The sequence below is a fragment of the Cyclopterus lumpus genome, chromosome 3, assembly GCF_009769545.1.
Source record: "Cyclopterus lumpus isolate fCycLum1 chromosome 3, fCycLum1.pri, whole genome shotgun sequence".
Taxonomy (NCBI): domain Eukaryota; kingdom Metazoa; phylum Chordata; class Actinopteri; order Perciformes; family Cyclopteridae; genus Cyclopterus; species Cyclopterus lumpus.
Window position 1 is genome coordinate 3,979,864 of NC_046968.1, and position 16,132 is coordinate 3,995,995.

The 16,132-nt window shown below is 41.6% G+C and overlaps 29 non-coding genes across 29 annotated transcripts; all 29 read right to left on the reverse strand.

The window, feature by feature from the left end:
- Nucleotides 1-222: 222 nt before the first annotated feature.
- Nucleotides 223-363, reverse strand: LOC117728913. Its single transcript, XR_004609275.1, has one exon. It is a non-coding gene; the product is annotated as a U4 spliceosomal RNA (small nuclear RNA).
- Nucleotides 364-713: 350 nt separating this feature from the next.
- LOC117728930 lies at nucleotides 714-854 on the reverse strand. Its single transcript, XR_004609292.1, has one exon. It is a non-coding gene; the product is annotated as a U4 spliceosomal RNA (small nuclear RNA).
- Nucleotides 855-1,205: 351 nt separating this feature from the next.
- On the reverse strand, nucleotides 1,206-1,346 carry LOC117728915. Its single transcript, XR_004609277.1, has one exon. It is a non-coding gene; the product is annotated as a U4 spliceosomal RNA (small nuclear RNA).
- Nucleotides 1,347-1,696: 350 nt separating this feature from the next.
- Nucleotides 1,697-1,837, reverse strand: LOC117728931. The gene has a single exon (XR_004609293.1). It is a non-coding gene; the product is annotated as a U4 spliceosomal RNA (small nuclear RNA).
- Nucleotides 1,838-2,197: 360 nt separating this feature from the next.
- On the reverse strand, nucleotides 2,198-2,338 carry LOC117728939. Its single transcript, XR_004609301.1, has one exon. It is a non-coding gene; the product is annotated as a U4 spliceosomal RNA (small nuclear RNA).
- A 350-nt stretch (nucleotides 2,339-2,688) lies between these two features.
- Nucleotides 2,689-2,829, reverse strand: LOC117728953. The gene has a single exon (XR_004609314.1). It is a non-coding gene; the product is annotated as a U4 spliceosomal RNA (small nuclear RNA).
- Nucleotides 2,830-3,185: 356 nt separating this feature from the next.
- Nucleotides 3,186-3,326, reverse strand: LOC117728975. Its single transcript, XR_004609335.1, has one exon. It is a non-coding gene; the product is annotated as a U4 spliceosomal RNA (small nuclear RNA).
- A 561-nt stretch (nucleotides 3,327-3,887) lies between these two features.
- Nucleotides 3,888-4,028, reverse strand: LOC117728958. The gene has a single exon (XR_004609319.1). It is a non-coding gene; the product is annotated as a U4 spliceosomal RNA (small nuclear RNA).
- Nucleotides 4,029-4,383: 355 nt separating this feature from the next.
- Nucleotides 4,384-4,524, reverse strand: LOC117728934. Its single transcript, XR_004609296.1, has one exon. It is a non-coding gene; the product is annotated as a U4 spliceosomal RNA (small nuclear RNA).
- Nucleotides 4,525-4,873: 349 nt separating this feature from the next.
- LOC117728946 lies at nucleotides 4,874-5,014 on the reverse strand. Its single transcript, XR_004609308.1, has one exon. It is a non-coding gene; the product is annotated as a U4 spliceosomal RNA (small nuclear RNA).
- Nucleotides 5,015-5,364: 350 nt separating this feature from the next.
- Nucleotides 5,365-5,505, reverse strand: LOC117728957. The gene has a single exon (XR_004609318.1). It is a non-coding gene; the product is annotated as a U4 spliceosomal RNA (small nuclear RNA).
- Nucleotides 5,506-5,854: 349 nt separating this feature from the next.
- LOC117728976 lies at nucleotides 5,855-5,995 on the reverse strand. Its single transcript, XR_004609336.1, has one exon. It is a non-coding gene; the product is annotated as a U4 spliceosomal RNA (small nuclear RNA).
- Nucleotides 5,996-6,347: 352 nt separating this feature from the next.
- On the reverse strand, nucleotides 6,348-6,489 carry LOC117728968. The gene has a single exon (XR_004609329.1). It is a non-coding gene; the product is annotated as a U4 spliceosomal RNA (small nuclear RNA).
- Nucleotides 6,490-6,838: 349 nt separating this feature from the next.
- On the reverse strand, nucleotides 6,839-6,979 carry LOC117728914. The gene has a single exon (XR_004609276.1). It is a non-coding gene; the product is annotated as a U4 spliceosomal RNA (small nuclear RNA).
- A 354-nt stretch (nucleotides 6,980-7,333) lies between these two features.
- Nucleotides 7,334-7,474, reverse strand: LOC117728935. The gene has a single exon (XR_004609297.1). It is a non-coding gene; the product is annotated as a U4 spliceosomal RNA (small nuclear RNA).
- Nucleotides 7,475-7,833: 359 nt separating this feature from the next.
- LOC117728965 lies at nucleotides 7,834-7,974 on the reverse strand. The gene has a single exon (XR_004609326.1). It is a non-coding gene; the product is annotated as a U4 spliceosomal RNA (small nuclear RNA).
- A 350-nt stretch (nucleotides 7,975-8,324) lies between these two features.
- Nucleotides 8,325-8,466, reverse strand: LOC117728911. Its single transcript, XR_004609273.1, has one exon. It is a non-coding gene; the product is annotated as a U4 spliceosomal RNA (small nuclear RNA).
- Nucleotides 8,467-8,818: 352 nt separating this feature from the next.
- Nucleotides 8,819-8,961, reverse strand: LOC117728910. Its single transcript, XR_004609272.1, has one exon. It is a non-coding gene; the product is annotated as a U4 spliceosomal RNA (small nuclear RNA).
- Nucleotides 8,962-9,313: 352 nt separating this feature from the next.
- Nucleotides 9,314-9,454, reverse strand: LOC117728916. The gene has a single exon (XR_004609278.1). It is a non-coding gene; the product is annotated as a U4 spliceosomal RNA (small nuclear RNA).
- Nucleotides 9,455-9,805: 351 nt separating this feature from the next.
- Nucleotides 9,806-9,948, reverse strand: LOC117728912. Its single transcript, XR_004609274.1, has one exon. It is a non-coding gene; the product is annotated as a U4 spliceosomal RNA (small nuclear RNA).
- A 350-nt stretch (nucleotides 9,949-10,298) lies between these two features.
- LOC117728932 lies at nucleotides 10,299-10,439 on the reverse strand. Its single transcript, XR_004609294.1, has one exon. It is a non-coding gene; the product is annotated as a U4 spliceosomal RNA (small nuclear RNA).
- A 357-nt stretch (nucleotides 10,440-10,796) lies between these two features.
- LOC117728969 lies at nucleotides 10,797-10,937 on the reverse strand. The gene has a single exon (XR_004609330.1). It is a non-coding gene; the product is annotated as a U4 spliceosomal RNA (small nuclear RNA).
- A 350-nt stretch (nucleotides 10,938-11,287) lies between these two features.
- On the reverse strand, nucleotides 11,288-11,428 carry LOC117728972. The gene has a single exon (XR_004609333.1). It is a non-coding gene; the product is annotated as a U4 spliceosomal RNA (small nuclear RNA).
- A 357-nt stretch (nucleotides 11,429-11,785) lies between these two features.
- LOC117728971 lies at nucleotides 11,786-11,926 on the reverse strand. The gene has a single exon (XR_004609332.1). It is a non-coding gene; the product is annotated as a U4 spliceosomal RNA (small nuclear RNA).
- Nucleotides 11,927-12,276: 350 nt separating this feature from the next.
- On the reverse strand, nucleotides 12,277-12,417 carry LOC117728961. The gene has a single exon (XR_004609322.1). It is a non-coding gene; the product is annotated as a U4 spliceosomal RNA (small nuclear RNA).
- A 294-nt stretch (nucleotides 12,418-12,711) lies between these two features.
- On the reverse strand, nucleotides 12,712-12,852 carry LOC117728949. Its single transcript, XR_004609310.1, has one exon. It is a non-coding gene; the product is annotated as a U4 spliceosomal RNA (small nuclear RNA).
- Nucleotides 12,853-13,206: 354 nt separating this feature from the next.
- LOC117728962 lies at nucleotides 13,207-13,347 on the reverse strand. The gene has a single exon (XR_004609323.1). It is a non-coding gene; the product is annotated as a U4 spliceosomal RNA (small nuclear RNA).
- A 354-nt stretch (nucleotides 13,348-13,701) lies between these two features.
- On the reverse strand, nucleotides 13,702-13,842 carry LOC117728940. Its single transcript, XR_004609302.1, has one exon. It is a non-coding gene; the product is annotated as a U4 spliceosomal RNA (small nuclear RNA).
- A 350-nt stretch (nucleotides 13,843-14,192) lies between these two features.
- LOC117728954 lies at nucleotides 14,193-14,333 on the reverse strand. Its single transcript, XR_004609315.1, has one exon. It is a non-coding gene; the product is annotated as a U4 spliceosomal RNA (small nuclear RNA).
- Nucleotides 14,334-16,132: the final 1,799 nt, after the last annotated feature.

Sequence of the window (16,132 nt, forward strand, 5' to 3'; positions counted from 1 at the left end):
TGTAATGGCACTCAAGGCGGGAAGGAGATATAACCGACCGTTAGCCTAACCTTCTTTGTGAGACTACTGTGGTAGGCAAAATGGACAGGCATATTTGATCATGAATTTCAGCCTGGTAAATTGTAGCCAAAACTGAGCTTTTTAGTGGATTTCTGGAAGTCAAACGAGATCCCAAAACATTTTACTGTAGATTTTAAGGTTTAATATTTACATCAAGTGTAGTCTCCTTAGAGACTGGCAAAAATTGCCATAGCTAACTATATTTCAAGTCATCTCGGCAGGGTATCGGGTTAAGTTTTCAACCAGCAATAATCACGTCTCAGTACAACTTCCTCCACTATGAAATTGCCTCTGCGAAGGGATGCATACTGCTCACAAAAGATTAAACAGTACCTAGGCCGACAGTCCCAAAACACGTGGTGCATTTCTCTATCCTTACAGGTCAATGGTGCTTCTGATTGGCTTGTTGACTACAAACCACGCCTTCTCCATGTAATGGCACTCAAGGCGGGAAGGAGATATAACCGACCGTTAGCCTAACCTTCTTTGTGAGACTACTGTGGTAGGCAAAATGGTCAGGCATATTTGATCATGAATTTCAGCCTGGTAAATTGTAGACAAAACTGAGCTTTTTAGTGGATTTCTGGAAGTCAAACGAGATCCCAAAACATTTTACTGTAGATTTTAAGGTTTAATATTTACATCAAGTGTAGTCTCCTTAGAGACTGGCAAAAATTGCCATAGCTGACTATATTTCAAGTCATCTGGGCGGGGTATTGGGTTAAGTTTTCAACCAGCAATAATCACGTCTCAGTACAACTTCCTCGACTATGAAATTGCCTCTGCGAAGGGATGCATACTGCTCACAAAAGATTAAACAGTACCTAGGCCGACAGTCCCAAAACACGTGGTAGCATTTCTCCATCCTTACAGGTCAATGGTGCTTCTGATTGGCTCGTTGACTACAAACCACGCCTTCTCCATGTAATGGCACTCAAGGCGGGAAGGAGATATAACCGACCGTTAGCCTAACCTTCTTTGTGAGACTACTGTGGTAGGCAAAATGGACAGGCATATTTGATCATGAATTTCAGCCTGGTAAATTGTAGCCAAAACTGAGCTTTTTAGTGGATTTCTGGAAGTCAAACGAGATCCCAAAACATTTTACTGTAGATTTAAAGGGTTAATATTTACATCAAGTGTAGTCTCCTTAGAGACTGGCAAAAGTTGCCATAGCTAACTATATTTCAAGTCATCTCGGCGGGGTATCGGGTTAAGTTTTCAACCAGCAATAATCACGTCTCAGTACAACTTCCTCCTCTATGAAATTGCCTCTGCGAAGGGATGCATACTGCTCACAAAAGATTAAACAGTACCTAGGCCGACAGTCCCAAAACACGTGGTGCATTTCTCCATCCTTACAGGTCAATGGTGCTTCTGATTGGCTTGTTGACTACAAACCACGCCTTCTCCATGTAATGGCACTCAAGGCGGGAAGGAGATATAACCGACCGTTAGCCTAACCTTCTTTGTGAGACTACTGTGGTAGGCAAAATGGTCAGGCATATTTGATCATGAATTTCAGCCTGGTAAATTGTAGACAAAACTGAGCTTTTTAGTGGATTTCTGGAAGTCAAACGAGATCCCAAAACATTTTACTGTAGATTTTAAGGTATAATATTTACATCAAGTGTAGTCTCCTTAGAGACTGGCAAAAATTGCCATAGCTGACTATATTTCAAGTCATCTGGGCGGGGTATTGGGTTAAGTTTTCAACCAGCAATAATCACGTCTCAGTACAACTTCCTCGACTATGAAATTGCCTCTGCGAAGGGATGCATACTGCTCACAAAAGATTAAACAGTACCTAGGCCGACAGTCCCAAAACACGTAGGTGCATTTCTCCATCCTAACAGGTCAATGGTGCTTCTGATTGGCTTGTTGACTACAAACCACGCCTTCTCCATGTAATGGCACTCAAGGCGGGAAGGAGATACAACAGAACGTTAGCCTAACCTTACTTTGTGAGACTACTGTGGTAAGCAAGTATAACAATGGACAGGCATATTTGATCATGAATTTCAGCCTGGTAAATTGTAGCCAAAACTGAGCTTTTTAGTGGATTTCTGTAAGTCAAACGAGATCCCAAAACATTTTACTAGTAGATTTTAAGGTATAATATTTACATCAAGTGTAGTCTCCTTAGAGACTGGCAAAAATTGCCATAGCTGACTATATTTCAAGTCATCTCGGCGGGGTATTGGGTTAAGTTTTCAACCAGCAATAATCACGTCTCAGTACAACTTCCTCGACTATGAAATTGCCTCTGCGAAGGGATGCATACTGCTCACAAAAGATTAAACAGTACCTAGGCCGACAGTCCCAAAACACGTGGTGCATTTCTCCATCCTTACAGGTCAATGGTGCTTCTGATTGGCTTGTTGACTACAAACCACGCCTTCTCCATGTAATGGCACTCAAGGCGGGAAGGAGATATAACCGACCGTTAGCCTAACCTTCTTTGTGAGACTACTGTGGTAGGCAAAATGGTCAGGCATATTTGATCATGAATTTCAGCCTGGTAAATTGTAGCCAAAACTGAGCTTTTTAGTGGATTTCTGGAAGTCAAACGAGATCCCAAAACATTTTACTGTAGATTTTAAGGTTTAATATTTACATCAAGTGTAGTCTCCTTAGAGACTGGCAAAAATTGCCATAGCTGACTATATTTCAAGTCATCTCGGCGGGGTATCGGGTTAAGTTTTCAACCAGCAATAATCACGTCTCAGTACAACTTCCTCGACTATGAAATTGCCTCTGCGAAGGGATGCATACTGCTCACAAAAGATTAAACAGTACCTAGGCCGACAGTCCCAAAACACGTGGTGCGTTTCTCCATCCTAACAGGTCAATGGTGATTCTGATTGGCTTGTTGACTACAAACATCGCCTTCTCCATGTAATGGCACTCAAGGCGGGAAGGAGATATAACCGACCGTTAGCCTAACCTACTTTGTGAGACTACTGTGGTAAGCAAGGATAACAATTTGACATATTTGATCATGAATTTCAGCCTGGTAAATTGTAGCCAAAACTGAGCTTTTTAGTGGATTTTATGAAGTCAAACGAGATCCCAAAACATTTTACTAGAGATTTTAGCGGTGTAATATTTACATCAAGTGTAGTCTCCTTAGAGAGCTGGCAAAAATTGCCATAGCTGACTATATTTCAAGTCATCTCGGCGGGGTATTGGGTTAAGTTTTCAACCAGCAATAATCACGTCTCAGTACAACTTCCTCAACTATAAAATTGCCTCTGCGAAGGGATGCATACTGCTCACAAAAGATTAAACAGTACCTAGGCCGACAGTCCCAAAACACGTGGTACATTTCTCCATCCTAACAGGTCAATGGTGCTTCTGATTGGCTTGTTGACTACAAACCACGCCTTCTTCATGTAATGGCACTCAAGGCGGGAAGGAGATATAACCGACCGTTAGCCTAACATACTTTGTGAGACTACTGTGGTAAGCAAGGATAACAATTTGAAATGTTTGATCATGAATTTCAGCCTGGTAAATTGTAGCCAAAACTGAGCTTTTTAGTGGATTTCTGGAAGTCAAACGAGATCCAAAAACATTTTACTGTAGATTTTGCGGTATAATACTTACATCAAGTGTAGTCTCCTTAGAGACTGGCAAAAATTTCCATAGCTGACTATATTTCAAGTCATCTCGGCGGGGTATTGGGTTAAGTTTTCCTTTCCTCTCTCCCTTTGGAAGGATAACAATAGACAGGTAATTTGATCATTAATGTCAGCCTTTTTTTTACATCAAGTGTCCTTCATTTTACTGGAGATTTTGGGGTATAATATTTACATCAAGTGTAGTCTCCTTAGAGACTGGCAAAAATTGCCATAGCTGACTATATTTCAAGTCATCTCGGCGGTGTATTGGGTTAAGTTTTCAACCAGCAATAATCACGTCTCAGTACAACTTCCTCGACTATGAAATTGCCTCTGCGAAGGGATGCATACTGCTCACAAAAGATTAAACAGTACCTACCTAGGCCGACAGTCCCAAAACACGTGGAGCATTTCTCCATCCTAACAGGTCAATGGTGCTTCTGATTGGCTTGTTGACTACAAACATCGCCTTCTCCATGTAATGGCACTCAAGGCGGGAAGGAGATATAACCGACCGTTAGCCTAACCTTCTTTGTGAGACTACTGTGTTAGGCAAAATGGACAGGCATATTTGATCATGAATTTCAGCCTGGTAAATTGTAGCCAAAACTGAGCTTTTTAGTGGATTTCTGGAAGTCAAACGAGATCCCAAAACATTTTTACTGTAGATTTTAAGGTTTAATATTTACATCAAGTGTAGTCTCCTTAGAGACTGGCAAAAATTGCCATAGCTGACTATATTTCAAGTCATCTCGGCGGGGTATCGGGTTAAGTTTTCAACTAGCAATAATCACGTCTCAGTACAACTTCCTCGACTATGAAATTGCCTCTGCGAAGGGATGCATACTGCTCACAAAAGATTAAACAGTACCTAGGCCGACAGTCCCAAAACACGTGGTGCATTTCTCCATCCTTACAGGTCAATGGTGCTTCTGATTGGCTTGTTGACTACAAACCACGCCTTCTCCATGTAACTCAAGGCGGGAAGGAGATATAACCGACCGTTAGCCTAACCTACTTTGTGAGACTACTGTGGTAAGCAAGGATAACAATTTGATATATTTGATCATGAATTTCAGCCTGGTAAATTGTAGCCAAAACTGAGCTTTTTAGTGGATTTTTGGAAGACAAACGAGATCCCAAAAGATTTTACTGTAGATTTTAAGGTTTAATATTTACATCAAGTGTAGTCTCCTTAGAGACTGGCAAAAATTGCCATAGCTGACTATATTTCAAGTCATCTCGGCGGGATATTGGGTTAAGTTTTCAACCAGCAATAATCACGTCTCAGTACAACTTCCTCGACTATGAAATTGCCTCTGCGAAGGGATGCATACTGCTCACAAAAGATTAAACAGTACCTAGGCCGACAGTCCCAAAACACGTGGTGCGTTTCTCCATCCTAACAGGTCAATGGTGCTTCTGATTGGCTTGTTGACTACAAACCACGCCTTCTCCATGTAATGGCACTCAAGGCGGGAAGGAGATATAACCGACCGTTAGCCTAACCTTCTTTGTGAGACTACTGTGGTAGGCAAAATGGTCAGGCATATTTGACCATGAATTTCAGCCTGGTAAATTGTAGCCAAAACTGAGCTTTTTAGTGGATTTTTGGAAGTCAAACGAGATCCCAAAACATTTTACTGTAGATTTTAAGGTATAATATTTACATCAAGTGTAGTCTCCTTAGAGACTGGCAAAAATTGCCATAGCTGACTATATTTCAAGTCATCTCGGCGGGATATTGGGGTAAGTTTTCAACCAGCAATAATCACGTCTCAGTACAACTTCCTCGACTATGAAATTGCCTCTGCGAAGGGATGCATACTGCTCACAAAAGATTAAACAGTACCTAGGCCGACAGTCCCAAAACACGTGGTGCATTCTCCATCCTTACAGGTCAATGGTGCTTCTGATTGGCTCGTTGACTACAAACCACGCCTTCTCCATGTAATGGCACTCAAGGCGGGAAGGAGATATAACCGACCGTTAGCCTAACCTTCTTTGTGAGACTACTGTGGTAGGCAAAATGGTCAGGCATATTTGATCATGAATTTCAGCCTGGTAAATTGTAGCCAAAACTGAGCTTTTTAGTGGATTTCTGGAAGTCAAACGAGATCCCAAAACATTTTACTGTAGATTTTAAGGTTTACTATTTACATCAAGTGTAGTCTCCTTAGAGACTGGCGAACATTGCCATAGCTGACTATATTTCAAGTCATCTCGGCGGGGTATTGGGTTAAGTTTTCAACCAGCAATAATCACGTCTCAGTACAACTTCCTCGACTATGAAATTGCCTCTGCGAAGGGATGCATACTGCTCACAAAAGATTAAACAGTACCTAGGCCGACAGTCCAAACACGTGGTGCATTTCTCCATCCTAACAGGTCAATGGTGCTTCTGATTGGCTTGTTGACTACAAACCACGCCTTCTCCATGTAATGGCACTCAAGGCGGGAAGGAGATATAACCGACCGTTAGCCTAACCTACTTTGTGAGACTACTGTGGTAAGCAAGGATAACAATTTGATATATTTGATCATGAATTTCAGCCTGGTAAATTGTAGCCAAAACTGAGCTTTTTAGTGGATTTCTGGAAGTCAAACGAGATCCCAAAACATTTTACTGTAGATTTTAAGGTTTAATATTTACATCAAGTGTAGTCTCCTTAGAGACTGGCAAAAATTGCCATAGCTGACTATATTTCAAGTCATCTCGGCAGGGATATTGGGTTAAGTTTTCAACCAGCAATAATCACGTCTCAGTACAACTTCCTCGACTATGAAATTGCCTCTGCGAAGGGATGCATACTGCTCACAAAAGATTAAACAGTACCTAGGCCGACAGTCCCAAAACACGTGGTGCATTTCTCCATCCTTACAGGTCAATGGTGCTTCTGATTGGCTTGTTGACTACAAACCACGCCTTCTCCATGTAATGCACTCAAGGCGGGAAGGAGATATAACCGACCGTTAGCCTAACCTTCTTTGTGAGACTACTGTGGTAGGCAAAATGGTCAGGCATATTTGATCATGAATTTCAGCCTGGTAAATTGTAGCCAAAACTGAGCTTTTTAGTGGATTTCTGGAAGTCAAACGAGATCCCAAAACATTTTACTGTAGATTTTAAGGTTTAATATTTACATCAAGTGTAGTCTCCTTAGAGACTGCCAAAAATTGCCATAGCTGACTATATTTCAAGTCATCTCGGCGGGGTATCGGGTTAAGTTTTCAACCAGCAATAATCACGTCTCAGTACAACTTCCTCGACTATGAAACTGCCTCTGCGAAGGGATGCATACTGCTCACAAAAGATTAAACAGTACCTAGGCCGACAGTCCCAAAACACGTGGTGCATTTCTCCATCCTAACAGGTCAATGGTGCTTCTGATTGGCTTGTTGACTACAAACCACGCCTTCTCCATGTAATGGCACTCAAGGCGGGAAGGAGATACAACCGAACGTTAGCCTAACCTACTTTGTGAGACTACTGTGGTAAGCAAGGATAACAATTTGATATATTTGATCATGAATTTCAGCCTGGTAAATTGTAGCCAAAACTGAGCTTTTTAGTGGATTTCTGGAAGTCAAACGAGATCCCACAAATTTTTTCTGTAGATTTTAAGGTTTAATATTTACATCAAGTGTAGTCTCCTTAGAGACTGGCAAAAATTGCCATAGCTGACTATATTTCAAGTCATCTCGGCGGGGTATCGGGTTAAGTTTTCAACTAGCAATAATCACGTCTCAGTACAACTTCCTCGACTATGAAATTGCCTCTGCGAAGGGATGCATACTGCTCACAAAAGATTAAACAGTACCTAGGCCGACAGTCCCAAAACACGTGGTGCATTTCTCCATCCTAACAGGTCAATGGTGCTTCTGATTGGCTTGTTGACTAACAAACCACGCCTTCTCCATGTAATGGCACTCAAGGCGGGAAGGAGATATAACCGACCGTTAGCCTAACCTTCTTTGTGAGACTACTGTGGTAGGCAAAATGGACAGGCATATTTGATCATGAATTTCAGCCTGGTAAAACTGGAAATTGTAGCCAAAACTGAGCTTTTTAGTGGATTTCTGGAAGTCAAACGAGATCCCAAAACATTTTACTGTAGATTTTAAGGTTTAATATTTACATCAAGTGTAGTCTCCTTAGAGACTGGCAAAAATTGCCATAGCTGACTATATTTCAAGTCATCTCGGCGGGGTATCGGGTTAAGTTTTCAACCAGCAATAATCACGTCTCAGTACAACTTCCTCGACTAAGAAATTGCCTCTGCGAAGGGATGCATACTGCTCACAAAAGATTAAACAGTACCTAGGCCGACAGTCCCAAAACACACGGTGCATTTCTCCATCCTTACAGGTCAATGGTGCTTCTGATTGGCTCGTTGACTACAAACCACGCCTTCTCCATGTAATGGCACTCAAGGCGGGAAGGAGATATAACCGACCGTTAGCCTAACCTTCTTTGTGAGACTACTGTGGTAGGCAAAATGGACAGGCATATTTGATCATGAATTTCAGCCTGGTAAATTGTAGCCAAAACTGAGCTTTTTAGTGGATATCTGGAAGTCAAACGAGATCCCAAAACATTTTACTGTAGATTTTAAGGTTTAATATTTACATCAAGTGTAGTCTCCTTAGAGACTGGCAAAAATTGCCATAGCTAACTATATTTCAAGTCATCTCGGTAGGGGTATCGGGTTAAGTTTTCAACCAGCAATAATCACGTCTCAGTACAACTTCCTCGACTATGAAATTGCCTCTGCGAAGGGATGCATACTGCTCACAAAAGATTAAACAGTACCTAGGCCGACAGTCCCAAAACACGTGGTGCATTTCTCCTATCCTTACAGGTCAATGGTGCTTCTGATTGGCTTGTTGACTACAAACCACGCCTTCTCCATGTAATGGCACTCAAGGCGGGAAGGAGATATAACCGACCGTTAGCCTAACCTTCTTTGTGAGACTACTGTGGTAGGCAAAATGGTACAGGCATATTTGATCATGAATTTCAGCCTGGTAAATTGTAGACAAAACTGAGCTTTTTAGTGGATTTCTGGAAGTCAAACGAGATCCCAAAACATTTTACTGTAGATTTTAAGGTTTAATATTTACATCAAGTGCAGTCTCCTTAGAGACTGGCAAAAATTGCCATAGCTGAACTATATTTCAAGTCATCTCGGCAGGGGTATTGGGTTAAGTTTTCAACCAGCAATAATCACGTCTCAGTACAACTTCCTCGACTATGAAATTGCCTCTGCGAAGGGATGCATACTGCTCACAAAAGATTAAACAGTACCTAGGCCGACAGTCCCAAAACACGTGGTGCATTACTCCATCCTAACAGGTCAATGGTGCTTCTGATTGGCTTCGTTGACTACAAACCACGCCTTCTCCATGTAATGGCACTCAAGGCGGGAAGGAGATATAACCGACCGTTAGCCTAACCTTCTTTGTGAGACTACTGTGGTAGGCAAAATGGACAGGCATATTTGATCATGAATTTCAGCCTGGTAAATTGTAGACAAAACTGAGCTTTTTAGTGGATTTCTGGAAGTCAAACGAGATCCCAAAACATTTTACTGTAGATTTTAAAGGTTTAATATTTACATCAAGTGTAGTCTCCTTAGAGACTGGCAAAAGTTGCCATAGCTAACTATATTTCAAGTCATCTCGGCGGGGTATCGGGTTAAGTTTTCAACCAGCAATAATCACGTCTCAGTACAACTTCCTCCTCTATGAAATTGCCTCTGCGAAGGGATGCATACTGCTCACAAAAGATTAAACAGTACCTAGGCCGACAGTCCCAAAACACGTGGATGCATTTCTCCATCCTTACAGGTCAATGGTGCTTCTGATTGGCTTGTTGACTACAAACCACGCCTTCTCCATGTAATGGCACTCAAGGCGGGAAGGAGATATAACCGACCGTTAGCCTAACCTTCTTTGTGAGACTACTGTGGTAGGCAAAATGGTCAGGCATATTTGATCATGAATTTCAGCCTGGTAAATTGTAGACAAAACTGAGCTTTTTAGTGGATTTCTGGAAGTCAAACGAGATCCCAAAACATTTTACTGTAGATTTTAAGGTTTAATATTTACATCAAGTGTAGTCTCCTTAGAGACTGGCAAAAATTGCCATAGCTGAACTATATTTCAAGTCATATCGGGCGGGGTATTGGGTTAAGTTTTCAACCAGCAATAATCACGTCTCAGTACAACTTCCTCGACTATGAAATTGCCTCTGCGAAGGGATGCATACTGCTCACAAAAGATTAAACAGTACCTAGGCCGACAGTCCCAAAACACGTGGTGCATTTCTCCATCCTTACAGGTCAATGGTGCTTCTGATTGGCTTGTTGACTACAAACCACGCCTTCTCCATGTAATGGCACTCAAGGCGGGAAGGAGATATAACCGACCGTTAGCCTAACCTTCTTTGTGAGACTACTGTGGTAGGCAAAATGGTCAGGCATATTTGATCATGAATTTCAGCCTGGTAAATTGTAGCCAAAACTGAGCTTTTTAGTGGATTTCTGGAAGTCAAACGAGATCCCAAAACATTTTACTGTAGATTTTAAGGTATAATATTTACATCAAGTGTAGTCTCCTTAGAGACTGGCAAAAATTGCCATAGCTGACTATATTTCAAGTCATCTGGGCGGGGTATTGGGTTAAGTTTTCAACCAGCAATAATCACGTCTCAGTACAACTTCCTCGACTATGAAATTGCCTCTGCGAAGGGATGCATACTGCTCACAAAAGATTAAACAGTACCTAGGCCGACAGTCCCAAAACACGTGGTGCATTTCTCCATCCTAACAGGTCAATGGTGCTTCTGATTGGCTTGTTGACTACAAACCACGCCTTCTCCATGTAATGGCACTCAAGGCGGGAAGGAGATACAACAAAACTTTAGCCTAACCTACTTTGTGAGACTATTGTGGTAAGCAAGTATAACAATGGACAGGCATATTTGATCATGAATTTCAGCCTGGTAAATTGTAGCCAAAACTGAGCTTTTTAGTGGATTTTTGTAAGTCAAACGAGATCCCAAAACATTTTACTAGAGATTTTGCGGTATAATATTTACATCAAGTTTAGTCTCCTTAGAAACTGGCAAAAATTGCCATAGCTGACTATATTTCAAGTCATCTCGGCGGGGTATTGGGTTAAGTTTTCAACCAGCAATAACCACGTCTCAGTACAACTTCCTCGACTATGAAATTGCCTCTGCGAAGGGATGCATACTGCTCACAAAAGATTAAACAGTACCTAGGCCGACAGTCCCAAAACACGTGGTGCATTTCTCCATCCTAACAGGTCAATGGTGCTTCTGATTGGCTTGTTGACTACAAACCACGCCTTCTCTATGTAATGGCACTCAAGGCGGGAAGGAGATATAACCGACCGTTAGCCTAACCTTCTTTGTGAGACTACTGTGGTAGGCAAAATGGTCAGGCATATTTGATCATGAATTTCAGCCTGGTAAATTGTAGCCAAAACTGAGCTTTTTAGTGGATTTCTGAAAGTCAAACGAGATCCCAAAACATTTTACTGTAGATTTTAAGGTTTAATATTTACATCAAGTGTAGTCTCCTTAGAGACTGGCAAAAATTGCCATAACTGACTATATTTCAAGTCATCTCAGCGGGGTATCGGGTTAAGTTTTCAACCAGCAATAATCACGTCTCAGTACAACTTCCTCGACTATGAAATTGCCTCTGCGAAGGGATGCATACTGCTCACAAAAGATTAAACAGTACCTAGGCCGACAGTCCCAAAACACGTGGTGCATTTCTCCATCCTAACAGGTCAATGGTGCTTCTGATTGGCTTGTTGACTACAAACATCGCCTTCTCCATGTAATGGCACTCAAGGCGGGAAGGAGATACAACAAAACTTTAGCCTAACCTACTTTGTGAGACTATTGTGGTAAGCAAGTATAACAATGGACAGGCATATTTGATCATGAATTTCAGCCTGGTAAATTGTAGCCAAAACTGAGCTTTTTAGTGGATTTTTGTAAGTCAAACGAGATCCCAAAACATTTTACTAGAGATTTTGCGGTATAATATTTACATCAAGTTTAGTCTCCTTAGAAACTGGCAAAAATTGCCATAGCTGACTATATTTCAAGTCATCTCGGCGGGGTATTGGGTTAAGTTTTCAACCAGCAATAACCACGTCTCAGTACAACTTCCTCGACTATGAAATTGCCTCTGCGAAGGGATGCATACTGCTCACAAAAGATTAAACAGTACCTAGGCCGACAGTCCCAAAACACGTGGTGCATTTCTCCATCCTAACAGGTCAATGGTGCTTCTGATTGGCTTGTTGACTACAAACCACGCCTTCTCTATGTAATGGCACTCAAGGCGGGAAGGAGATATAACCGACCGTTAGCCTAACCTTCTTTGTGAGACTACTGTGGTAGGCAAAATGGTCAGGCATATTTGATCATGAATTTCAGCCTGGTAAATTGTAGCCAAAACTGAGCTTTTTAGTGGATTTCTGAAAGTCAAACGAGATCCCAAAACATTTTACTGTAGATTTTAAGGTTTAATATTTACATCAAGTGTAGTCTCCTTAGAGACTGGCAAAAATTGCCATAACTGACTATATTTCAAGTCATCTCGGCGGGGTATCGGGTTAAGTTTTCAACCAGCAATAATCACGTCTCAGTACAACTTCCTCGACTATGAAATTGCCTCTGCGAAGGGATGCATACTGCTCACAAAAGATTAAACAGTACCTAGGCCGACAGTTCCAAAACACGTGGTGCATTTCTCCATCCTAACAGGTCAATGGTGATTCTGATTGGCTTGTTGACTACAAACATCGCCTTCTCCATGTAATGGCACTCAAGGCGGGAAGGAGATATAACCGACCGTTAGCCTAACCTTCTTTGTGAGACTACTGTGTTAGGCAAAATGGACAGGCATATTTGATCATGAATTTCAGCCTGGTAAATTGTAGCCAAAACTGAGCTGCGGTATAATATTTACATCAAGTGTAGTCTCTTTTGAGAATGTCAAAAATTGCCATAGCTGACTATATTTCAAGTCATCTCGGCGGGGTATTGGGTTAAGTTTTCAACCAGCAATAATCACGTCTCAGTACTACTTCCTCGACTATGAAATTGCCTCTGCGAAGGGATGCATACTGCTCACAAAAGATTAAACAGTACCTAGGCCGACAGTCCCAAAACACGTGGTGCGTTTCTCCATCCTAACAGGTCAATGGTGCTTCTGATTGGTTTGTTGACTACAAACCACGCCTTCTCCATGTAATGGCACTCAAGGCGGGAAGGAGATATAACCGACCGTTAGCCTAACCTACTTTGTGAGACTACTGTGGTAAGCAAGGATAACAATTTGACATATTTGATCATGAATTTCAGCCTGGTAAATTGTAGCCAAAACTGAGCTTTTTAGTGGATTTTTGTAAGTCAAACGAGATCCCAAAACATTTTACTAGAGATTTTGCGGTGTAATATTTACATCAAGTGTAGTCTCCTTAGAGAGTGGCAAAAATTGCCATAGCTGACTATATTTCAAGTCATCTCGGCGGGGTATTGGGTTAAGTTTTCAACCAGCAATAATCACGTCTCAGTACAACTTCCTCGACTATAAAATTGCCTCTGCGAAGGGATGCATACTGCTCACAAAAGATTAAACAGTACCTAGGCCGACAGTCCCAAAACACGTGGTACATTTCTCCATCCTAACAGGTCAATGGTGCTTCTGATTGGCTTGTTGACTACAAACCACGCCTTCTTCATGTAATGGCACTCAAGGCGGGAAGGAGATATAACCGACCGTTAGCCTAACATACTTTGTGAGACTACTGTGGTAAGCAAGGATAACAATTTGAAATGTTTGATCATGAATTTCAGCCTGGTAAATTGTAGCCAAAACTGAGCTTTTTAGTGGATTTCTGGAAGTCAAACGAGATCCAAAAACATTTTACTGTAGATTTTGCGGTATAATACTTACATCAAGTGTAGTCTCCTTAGAGACTGGCAAAAATTGCCATAGCTGACTATATTTCAAGTCATCTCGGCGGGGTATTGGGTTAAGTTTTCAACCAGCAATAATCACGTCTCAGTACAACTTCCTCGACTATGAAATTGCCTCTGCGAAGGGATGCATACTGCTCACAAAAGATTAAACAGTACCTAGGCCGACAGTCCCAAAACACGTGGTGCGTTTCTCCATCCTAACAGGTCAATGGTGCTTCTGATTGGCTTGTTGGTAACAAACCACGCCTTCTCCATGTAATGGCACTCAAGGCGGGAAGGAGATATAACCGACCGTTAGCCTAACCTTCTTTGTGAGACTACTGTGGTAGGCAAAATGGACAGGCATATTTGATCATGAATTTCAGCCTGGTAAATTGTAGCCAAAACTGAGCTTTTTAGTGGATTTCTGGAAGTCAAACGAGATCCCAAAACATTTTACTGTAGATTTTAAGGTTTAATATTTACATCAAGTGTAGTCTCCTTAGAGACTGGCAAAAATTGCCATAGCTGACTATATTTCAAGCCATCTGGGCGGGGTATTGGGTTAAGTTTTCAACCAGCAATAATCACGTCTCAGTACAACTTCCTCGACTATGAAATTGCCTCTGCGAAGGGATGCATACTGCTCACAAAAGATTAAACAGTACCTAGGCCGACAGTCCCAAAACACATGGTGCACTTTCATTTTAGCTACGCTTTTCAGGCGTTTAGTCGTTGTCTATGTATCAAAGCATGATACCACCACTGGTCTACAGCATGTCCCAAAGGTTCACTTTTGCTTTGTTTCTTGCACTGTTTTTGTATTTTTTGCTTTAATATACTAGTCTTCTGTTATGTTATATATATGTTATATATATATGTTCAATATGTTTGGTTCTGTGGCCGTGAACATTTACAGATTCAGTCTTCTTCTCTTTGAATAATATGATCCTTATCTGACATTAATTATTCGCATTTCAAATCCACGACATACATCAGACTTGTGTTAATCTGCTGTTTCTTGCTCTAAGTTAACTCTAAGAATCAGATCAATTATGGCTCAGTTTGTTTGAGACCAAAGAGGAGCATTTCACAATAATCATTGCTTTTCTGAGCCACATGTTTTATCAACTACCTCTCAAAAAACAGCTCTACAACCAAGACTGGAGACTGTGAATAGCCACACAGAAACTAGACTGGCAACCACACTCTGGGTTATTAACCAGATCTAGACTTGTGTGTCTGCAGTGGTTAGTTCCTTCTCTGTGTGTTGATGCTGCCAGTGGTGTTGTTTGCTTCAGCTGAGCAGAGTTAAAAACCAGGCCAGACCTCCCTCAGGGCCTTGCCACCATACCATGTAAACAAGTTGCAACAGTGTATATTAACAGACACTTTGATGTCACTGCTGACTTAGCTTCTCTTCACTTATTCTTAAATATTTGATTGACTTACGCTAATTCACGGCGGCAGAGTGAGATATTGAATATAACAAGGGCTTTGATTAATGTTTTTCAAGAACTTTAAAGGGATAAGTTTATCTTGTGCCGTATGGTAATCACAAACATGGCGTATCAGCAGCGCGTACTGGATGAAAATCGTGCGTGATTTCCAGTTGATCAATTTGAGTTGCTGATGGGCCAGTGATTGTTTAGGGGCCTCCAGACAACCTGAAGTACCCTTAGACTGTGTTTAAATGCTCAGGGACTCTTCACATACAGGTGGTTCTGCAATGCTCTTTTAAATGTGGGACTGCCTCCCTCCTGTGGCTACGCTAGTTAAATGCAGGACCACTTGCTGAACCATGGATTCCCTCGTTGGAGCTCTTCCCTCTGAGAGGCTACACGGAAATACATTTTGTGTAATTGGGATCAGAGACACGTTGTAACGGTAATGACAGTTGCTTGGGGTGCCAGCTAGGTCGGTGCCTAACAATGTTTCTTCAGGGTTGGAGTCGTTATTTGTCCTTTAAAGTCAACCGCACACAGGGCTCAAGTATAGAAGATAATAATCACACATATTGAACCCTCCAAGGTACATTTCCCAAAAGCAAAATATTTAGCATCGGCCACCAAACAATTACACACCACAACAGAGTTTGCTCAAAATGCATCCATTTGTATTTAACAGATCAGGGACACGCACAACAATACACATAGTGAAATAACACACAATTCCATCCAAAATCCATTCCAGAATTTCCCTTTTACTCAATCTCAAATCCAACTCATAGTCTGTCGGTGGCAGTTCAGTTCAGTCCAATTCCCAAACGGTGAAACACAATATCCCGAAACCAAAGCAAAAGGTTCTCTCACGGCGTTTCCCAGAGTGTCAGTCAGTCAGGTGAGTCCAGTCCCGGTAATCCAGTCCGTGTTTTCTTTAAAGAAGCGTCTCCTTCGGCGATGTCCGAATATGCTCCGGATGTCCTGGCGACACTCGG